The sequence below is a fragment of the Oncorhynchus keta genome, chromosome 31 (assembly GCF_023373465.1).
Source record: "Oncorhynchus keta strain PuntledgeMale-10-30-2019 chromosome 31, Oket_V2, whole genome shotgun sequence".
NCBI lineage: Eukaryota > Metazoa > Chordata > Actinopteri > Salmoniformes > Salmonidae > Oncorhynchus > Oncorhynchus keta.
In genome coordinates this window covers 20,724,455-20,734,737 of record NC_068451.1, presented here as the reverse complement: position 1 = coordinate 20,734,737, position 10,283 = coordinate 20,724,455, and positions in this window count along the sequence as shown.

The following is a 10,283-nucleotide window of genomic DNA, read 5'->3' as shown; positions in this document are numbered from 1 at the left end:
ATCCCCCCCCACTTCTAAAACCAAAGTTTGCCACTGAGAGAACTACCTGCATAAATACACCTGTTAAATTCAAGCAGTTCACTTTGGTTATTCTCACATGCAGGTGACCCTCCACACCTGTGTTGGACATACCACAAATGATACCGTTTCCTTTTGCTCACTAAGCTCTTCTGTGCGGATGACCCCTCTACAATCTGGGCTTATCTCTCAAAAACACTGACCTACTTCCTTAAGCTCTGCCCACTTTTGGAATCTTACTTTTTCAACCATGTTCTACAATGGTTGTTGTTCAAAATGTTTGCAATAAAATATTATTTTCATAAGTTTATTTTTTACATAATGTCATTTCCACCACACCTTGTCATTTCCACCACACCCATATTTTTTTAGGTAAATTAGTATATTGTGTATAATTTACATTGATTGATTTGTTTTAGATAGGGAAATCATATGGTTGTTATCATCATATGGTTGTTATCATCTCACAAAAAGGTTGGGTGGAAATATCTTATTTTATGATCAATAAATATTTTCAGCTGTCACAAAGGCAAGTTTATACATTCAGGCATTGTGTTGAATTATTTACTTTAGGAAAAACTTTAAAATATAATAAAATAAAAATAATATTCAATGCAAGTTCATGTACAACCATGAACCATTTCCGGAGACCTTCTCCCTTACCTCACCTCGCTCATCAACTCATCCCTGACCGCTGGCTACGTCCATTCCGTCTTCAAGAGAGCGAGAGTTGCACCCCTTCTGAAAAAACCTACACTCGATCCCTCCGATGTCAACAACTACAGACCAGTATCCCTTCTTTCTTTTCTCTCCAAAACTCTTGAACGTGCCGTCCTTGGCCAGCTCTCCCGCTATCTCTCTCAGAATGACCTTCTTGATCCAAATCAGTCAGGTTTCAAGACTAGTCATTCAACTGAGACTGCTCTTCTCTGTATCACGGAGGCGCTCCGCACCGCTAAAGCTAACTCTCTCTCCTCTGCTCTCATCCTTCTAGACCTATCGGCTGCCTTCGATACTGTGAACCATCAGATCCTCCTCTCCACCCTCTCCGAGTTGGGCATCTCCGGCACGGCCCACGCTTGGATTGCGTCCTACCTGACAGGTCGCTCCTACCAGGTGGCGTGGCGAGAATCTGTCTCCTCACCACGCGCTCTCACCACTGGTGTCCCCCAGGGCTCTGTTCTAGGCCCTCTCCTATTCTCGCTATACACCAAGTCACTTGGCTCTGTCATAACCTCACATGGTCTCTCCTATCATTGCTATGCAGACGACACACAATTAATCTTCTCCTTTCCTCCTTCTGATGACCAGGTGGTGAATCGCATCTCTGCATGTCTGGCAGACATGTCAGCGTGGATGACGGATCACCACCTCAAGCTGAACCTCGGCAAGACGGAGCTGCTCTTCCTCCCGGGGAAGGACTGCCCGTTCCATGATCTCGCCATCACGGTTGACAACTCCATTGTGTCCTCTTCCCAGAGCGCTAAGAACCTTGGCGTGATCCTGGACAACACCCTGTCGTTCTCAACTAACATCAAGGCGGTGGCCCGTTCCTGTAGGTTCATGCTCTACAACATCCGCAGAGTACGACCCTGCCTCACACAGGAAGCGGCGCAGGTCCTAATCCAGGCACTTGTCATCTCCCGTCTGGATTACTGCAACTCGCTGTTGGCTGGGCTCCCTGCCTGTGCCATTAAACCCCTACAACTCATCCAGAACGCCGCAGCCCGTCTGGTGTTCAACCTTCCCAAGTTCTCTCACGTCACCCCGCTCCTCCGCTCTCTCCACTGGCTTCCAGTTGAAGCTCGCATCCGCTACAAGACCATGGTGCTTGCCTACGGAGCTGTGAGGGGAACGGCACCTCAGTACCTCCAGGCTCTGATCAGGCCCTACACCCAAACAAGGGCACTGCGTTCATCCACCTCTGGCCTGCTCGCCTCCCTACCACTGAGGAAGTACAGTTCCCGCTCAGCCCAGTCAAAACTGTTCGCTGCTCTGGCTCCCCAATGGTGGAACACACTCCCTCACGACGCCAGGACAGCGGAGTCAATCACCACCTTCCGGAGACACCTGAAACCCCACCTCTTTAAGGAATACCTAGGATAGGATAAAGTAATCCTTCTCACCCCCCCCCCTTAAAAGATTTAGATGCACTATTGTAAAGTGGATGTTCCACTGGATGTCATAAGGTGAATGCACCAATTTGTAAGTCGCTCTGGATAAGAGCGTCTGCTAAATGACTTAAATGTAAATGTATGTGTAAATGTACAAATGTATAAGAAATGTGTTGTCAAATATTTGTATGATATTGCATTTTCAACTAAAATGGATGTGATGGAAATGACATTTGTCTATGGCCGTCTGAGAAAAATTACGAAAATATATAAATTCCTGAATAGTACGACCGCAGCCATGATCAGATATTATTTCTAGACAAATCAAAGACGATTATAATACAGGTCAAATGGTGGTTCAAAACATTTTCATTTGTTAAAAATTGCTGGGCCAAGGTGCCATAAGGTGAATGCACCAATTTGTAAGTCGCTCTGGATAAGAGCGTCTGCTAAATGACTTAAATGTAAAAATAAATGTAAATGTGCCTGAAGTTGCAGAATCACCCTTTACTGGGTGACTTTCACTTTTACTTGAGTTATTTTCTATGCATGTATCTTTACTTTGACTAAAGTATGACAATTGGGTACTTTTTCCACCACTGCTCATTCTACAGAAAAGTAGCCAATCACCTACATCGTCCAAAGGCCGACAAATGGTGATATTGAGTTGTTTCGTTTTACCGTCCTCCACCATACTAGAGTGGCTATAATTCCTAGGACTGTTAGTCCCAGATGTTGCATATGGCGTTTAGCCAATCAGGTTGCAGCGGTCTGTTGTTTACCCCTGGCTGAAGGCTGGCGCAACATCTTGAAGAAGCATTAGCCGCTCTAGCATGGTAGTGGAAAATTGTGTTTCATAAAGAAAGTATGCTTATTTTCCCCGTTTTTTTTCTCGCTTTCTTGCCATTAAATCGAGTTAAGGAGGAAATCGACAACTTTGCAACCTGAATGATGAATGTTTAATGTATGAAGCGGTCCACAGGGGATACATGTATGTAGCCGGCTGCATGCATTCCCGTTGGATGGTAAAATGAAACTACTCAATATCGCCATCTGCTGGCCTTTGGGCTACACCTGGCTTAGCTGTCACGAGAACAATGGGCAGGTTAGGGATGGATCAGAATTTACAGAATTGTTAATTGGAGGAAAATGGGGGAGGGTCATGCTTTTTCAATTTCAGTCAAGGGGAGGGTTTAGTCTTTTTTCAATCTAGTCCAGGGAAGGGTCGTGTAATTTGTAATCAATTACATTTCAATATTTCTCAGTGTTTTAGAATGAGTTGCTTATTAGGTTATGGATAGCCTATCAATGTGTGCCAAGTGCAGCCCCCCATCTCTGATTCTTAGCTGGTCATGCAATATCATGGATGCGTGCGCAACTATAGGGCAAAACAGGGTTGACTTAGATTGGTGACAACATGTAAACTATATATAGTCTCCAATGTTTATTGAAAACAAATACATTTGCACAATGAGGACTTGTCTCTCAAATACATCATTACAGTTGTTGGTTAGCCAGCTAGCAAAATATAGCCATATTAGCATTGACAGGAAATCCGTCAAAACACCTCAAAACAAGATATGGTATCAAGAACAAGATGAAATTAGCTGAAACAAGCCACTTAGATTCTCCACATGGCAGTTTGTCATTGTTGCTAGCTATTTAGCCATCCAGAACCACAAAAACTCAAACTTCTGCCCCATTAAGGGAGTGAACATGCACATTGTTTTAGTGAAGTTGTCAGCTAGCCAATCTATAGGCTATTTAGTGTTGTCTAAATCAAATTATCCATAGCCTATAGGCTACAAAGTGCAGTTATATTTCTGGGATGGTGTAAATACTACTAGTGTAGGCCTAAGGTGGCAGGCCTAAGGTGGCATTACACAATGTAATAGATATTCAAACCCTGAGTCCCAGCCTGCTCTGCTCTTGCTGATCAAAAATCTTTTTGTGTCCTCCCTAACCAATGGCTGTGCTGTGTAGGCCTAAGGTGGCAGTTCAGGGGGAGATTCCAAAGGCTTCTTCAGAAAATACATTTTGAATAGGCCTAGTCTAAAAAAATAAAAAAGCACTCTTGTGCACGGACTCGCCTATAGACATCTCATGTTGCTGAAAGTATGCAAATTCGATTAGGCACAGTCTTCATTTTAATTAGACTTTACTAACAACAAGAGGGCTTTGTGTTGGAGCATATTTCTTCCTATTTAAGAAATAAGAGATAGGTCTACCTGTTTGACAGACAAAATTAGGCTATAGGCTGCAATATCCACAGATTTGTCGGTCAATTCCTCCACCCACCATGCACTCTTTAAATAGCCTACCTCCGTGTCAGTGAAGGGCTGTTAAGTTAAAACCAAGACTCGAATTGAGGGGGTATGCCATAAGCCCACCTTTTATTAAAGAAAATGGCAAAAAGCACAGGCCCACCCCTTGTTAACTTAAGAAGAAGAAAATAAAACAAGGGTTTAGGTAAATATATTTAGCTGAAGAGAGGGCCAGTCATGTTCATTTCAGAGAGGTACGAGTTTCTCCATGTAACCCTTATTATAAATAGCGCTCACTCCCTTAATGGGGCAGAAGTCTATGAGTTGTTGTGATTCTGGATGGCCAGATGGCTAGCAACAATTGTTATGGGTGTAAGATGGCACAGTGATGCCATCTGTTGGTAAATGTGACATGAAACTGCCTTGTGGGGAATTGTAAGTGGGACGTTTCAGCTTGTTTCATCTTGATACCATATCTTGTTTTGAGGGGGTTTGACGGATTTCATGTCAATGCTAATATGGCTAAAATGAGCTAGCTAGCTAACAACTGTAACTACACTACCAATCAAAATTTGTTGTCACTTATAAATGTCCTTGTTTTTGAAAGAAACACTTTTTTTGGACCATTAAAATATCAAATTGATCAGAATTAGATTGGGAACTAATTCAGGCCACCATAGACCTACATATACCTAGACATACCAAAACCCCATAGAATACAAAAACCCTAGACAAGACAAAAACACACATAACACCCTCCTCACACCCTGACCTAACGAAAATAATAAAGAAAACAAAGATAACTAAGGTCAGGGCGTGACAGTAACCCCCAAAAGGTGCGGACTCCCGGCCACAAACCTAAACCTATATGGGAGGGTCTGGGTGGGCATCTATCCTCGGTGGCGGCTCTGGTTCTGGACGCCACCCCCCTTCTTTACCCGGAGTCCGCTCTTGTAGCACTGACCCGTGGATCATCGTCGGAGGCTCTGGACTGCGGATCCTCGCCGTAGGCCCCGGGCTGGGGACCCTCGCTGAATGGCCCGTCGCCGGACGCTCCGGACTGGGTACGCTCCGGACTGGGTACGCTCCGGACTGGGTACGCTCCGGACTGGGTACGCTCCGGACTGGGTACGCTCCGGACTGGGTACGCTCCGGACTGGGTACGCTCCGGACTGGGTACTGTCACCGGACGCTCCGGACTGGGTACGCTCCGGACTGGGTACGCTCCGGACTGGGTACGCTCCGGACTGGGTACGCTCCGGACTGTGGCCCGTCGCTCCGGACTGGGTACTGTCACCGGACGCTCCGGACTGGGTACGCTCCGGACTGGGTACGCTCCGGACTGGGTACGCTCCGGACTGGGTACGCTCCGGACTGGGTACGCTCCGGACTGGGTACTGTCACCGGACGCTCCGGACTGGGTACGCTCCGGACTGGGTACGCTCCGGACTGGGTACGCTCCGGACTGGGTACGCTCCGGACTGTGGCCCGTCGCTCCGGACTGGGTACTGTCACCGGACGCTCCGGACTGGGTACTGTCGCCGCTCCGGACTGCCGAGGCGCACTGTAGGCCTGGTGCGTGGTGCCTGCACTGGTGGTACCGGGCTGGGGACATGCACCTCAGGGCGAGTGCGAGGAGCAGGAACAGGGCGTACTAGACCCTGGAGGCTCACTGGAAGCCTGGTGCTGGCGGTACTGGGCTGGTGACACGCACCTTAGGGCGAGTGCGGAGAGGAGGCACAGGATACACTGGACCGTGGAGACGTATTGGAGATTCAGAACATAGAGCTGGCTCAATACGTCCTGGCTGGATGCCCATTCTAGCCCGGCAAATGCTAGGAGCTGGAATAGAGCGCACCTGGCGAGAATAGCGCACTGGAGACACCATGCGCATCTCTGCATAACACAGTGCCTGACCAGTTACAAGCTCCCCATGGTAAGCATGAAGAGTTGGTTCAGGTCTCCTACCTGACTCATGCAATCTCCTCATGTGCCCCCCCTGCCTCTCGCACCTTCATATCGTCTCCGTTCCTGTTCCTCGTTGTTTCGCCGTTCCGCTTTCGCTGCCTCTATCTCTTCCTTATGATGGCGATACTCCCCCGGCTGTGTCCAGGGTCATGCTCCATCTAATATCTCCTCCCAGGTCCATTTCCCCATTAAGCGCTGTTCCTCCTTTTTACGCTGCTTGGTCCTGTTTACGTGGGTTATTCTGTCACTACTCCCTTCACAGAACAGCGCAAACTGTCTCTAACCAGAATAGAAAGAGGTGTGGGAGGCCCTGATGCAAAACTGAGCAAGAGGACAAGTAAATTTATGTTAAGTTTAAAGAATCAGACACCTCAATAGTCCTCAACTGGCAGCTTGATTAAATAGTACCTGCAAAATACCAGTCTCAATGTCAACAGTGAAGAGGCGACTCCGGGATGCTGGCCTTCTAGGCAGAGTTCCTCTGTCCAGTGTCTGTGTTCTTTTGCCCATATTAATCTTTTATTTTTATTGGCCAGCCTGAGATATGTCTTTTTCTTTACAATTCTGCCCAGAAGGGCAGCATCCCGGAGTCACCTCTTCACTGTTGACGTTGAGACTGGTGTTTTGCGGGTATTATTTGGATTAGCTAACACAACTTCCCATTGGAACACAGGAGTGATGTTTGCTGACAATGGGCCTCTGTATGCCTTTGTAGATATTCCATTAAAAATCAGCTGTTTCCACCTACAATAGTCATTTACAACACTAACAATGTCTACACTGTATTTGTGATCAATTTTATGCTATTTTCATGGACAAAAAAATAGCTTTTCTTTAAAAAACAAGAACATTTCTAAGTGACCCCAATCTTTTGAATGGTAGTGTATGTATGTAGAGACAAATAGTGCTCATTGTGCAAATGTATGCCTATTTGTTTTCAATAAACGTTTGAGACAATAGTGAATAGTGTGAGGATTGAAAATATGCTTTGCCTACCATGAGGGTGTCTGTGTATGTTAAAAGCAACATTTTGCAACATATGATGTGACTAGCGGAAAGGCTGTGGCCTTGAGGTATAGGCAGCTATCATGAGTTGTTGGAGACACGTACAACATGTAGGCAGTTAAACAGACTGTATTTTGTTAGAACTCAAACTTAGCAGTAACAAGAACCAGATGTAAGATAACGGTATTTAGGGTATGAGCGCATAGATATTCTGCCCAGCAACAACTACACCTGCCAATGGGAGCGCACGGGGGCTGGGACCAGTTAGGGCGCCAACAATCAACATAGGTTGAGTAAGTTTAAACCACACTTGATCTCTACTCTGACAGGCCAGCTCGGAAGCAGGAACTACTACTGTCAGAGTATTTAAAGAGTGTATCTTTAGGGTGTTGGCCAATTCTCTGTTTGCCCTGCGAAGTGTGACAGAGAGCCCGTATATACGAAAATTGCATTTACCACTTATTGCTTAGCTAATGAAAAATACATAGCATAAAATCGGTGACTCAGTGTCATATTTATCCTCATACCAGATTCGATCAGCGCAACCCTTCACAACAGTGACAATTAGTGATTAGTGAATATGAACCATGTGAACCATGACTAGAGAACTTTGCACCCATATTTCAGAGGCAGCGCCTTTATAACAGTGGTGTATAACATCAGACTGTTCAAAAGAGACAAATATTTACCCAAGAAACAGGATCTGGCCTGCCAGGTGTGTCTGCCCATGCTTTATCAGCTTCCTGAAAAAAACTTACAAAGTTCTGTTGAGACTCATTGTGTGGCTGTGAGATAGACAACGATGTATATAAACCCTGGAATGCTAATGCCATGTAATGGCCAATGAGAGGCTTTGAAGCTACTGACTGCCATATTGGTACTCCCCAGAAGGAGCAGTCCTCCATAGGAATGAATGGAATTGTACTATATTTTGTTTAAATGTTTCATGGACAAAATGACATGTATTTAAGTATTTCTTTGTTCTAGTGGGGACAGTAACATTTGTAAAACAAAAATGCTATCAGGAATATTTTTTTATATTTTTATTTTGAATTTTCAGGTTCAATTCACTTAATATAATTTAAAAGTATGCATTATGGTGTCTGTAATAGAATATACTTGTCAAAAACAAATACAGACATGAATAAATACATTTTATAGCATCGAAATGGCTGTGTGGTGGCTTCAAAACAGCCCCCCTGCCAATATTTAATAAACCTTAGTACTACATTCGGGAAATTATGGTAATCCTTGAGGCATGGTAATCCTCTATCTGCTGTATCTACCGCCAGGAACAAGTCATTTCCCCCCACCTCAGACAAGGGTGCTGGTTCTAGGCTGAAGCAGTAGCCCGGGGTGCCCAATGTTCCTATGTGGGAAGGTGGGACAGAGGTGTGGAAATGTAACTGAACTTGAACTAGGAGGACCGTGGACGGGACCTCTAGAGATCATTCAGCTTCTGCTACTGTGATATGCCTAGTCACTTTACCCTGCCTTTATGTACATACATGCAAATACCTCGTACCCATGCACAGTGTTATGTTTCTGGTACTCCCTGTCTATAGCTTCATTCTTTTGTATTTTATTCTTCTTGTGACATATAAAATTATATTTCTGTAGCTCAGTTGGTAGAGCATGGCGCTTGTAACGCCAGGGTAGTGGGTTCGATCCCCGGGACCACCCATACGTAGAATGTATGCACACATGACTGACTGTAAGTCGCTTTGGATAAAAGCGTCTGCTAAATGGCATATATTATTATTATATTTGATTGATTTGATTGGATTTGGTCAGCAGTACTCTGCAGAGTGGGTTAACTACACTGAGTGTACAAACATTAGGAATACCTTTCTAATATTGAGTTACACCCCCTTTTGCCCTCAGAACAGCCTCAATTCGTCAAGGCATGGACTCTACAAGGTGTTGAAAGCGTTCCACGGGGATGCTGGCCCATGTTGACTCGAATGCTTCCCACAGTTGTGTCAAGTTGGCTGGATGTCCTTTGGGTGGTGGACCATTCTTGATACACACATGAAACTGTTGAGCGTGAAAAACCCAGCAGTGTACTACCATACCCAGTTCAAAGGCACTTAAATATTTTTTCATGCCCTTTCACCCTCTGAATGACATACACAATCCATATCTCAATTGTCTCAAGGCTTAAAAATCCTTCTTTAACTTGTTTCCTCCCTTTCATCTAAACTGATTGAAGTGGATTTTTCAACTGACATCAATAAGGGATCATAGCTGTCACCTCGATTCACCTGGTCAGTCTGTCATGGAAAGAGCAGATGTTCCTAATGTTTTGTACACTCAGTGTATACTGTGTGTCACCAAGTTGTTTTGCTGTAGTAACTGTATGTTCACTATGCCACCTGGTGGCGTAGATGTTTAACTGCATCATCAAATACAACATTACCACAGAAATGAATTAGTATAGAGTACCACAGTATGAGTCATAATACCAATAAAACCTAGCGGTCAAACAGGGAAATCGTTTTTCCACCGTTCATTTTTCCCATAAGGATTTTTGAAACACTTAAAATAAGGGCTGTGTATTGTGTAGGCATACCCGGAGGTAGTAATATCTGGATTAACTATCTAATGTTAGCTAAATGTAGTAAATAATAAATTGGCTACATTTCTTTAAATTGACAATCCTGTGAACTGTCTTGTGCAAGTTTTAAATTGGCACAATTACCTGTTAGAAAAGGTGTCAGCTAGATATGACCTGCAGAAGCTTGCAGAAGCTTGCAAGGTGTTCAACCTTCCCAAGTTCTCTCACGTCACCCCGCTCCTCCGCTCTCTCCACTGGCTTCCAGTTGAAGCTCGCATCCGCTACAAGACCATGGTGCTTGCCTACGGAGCTGTGAGGGGAACGGCACCTCAGTACCTCCAGGCTCTGATCAGGCCC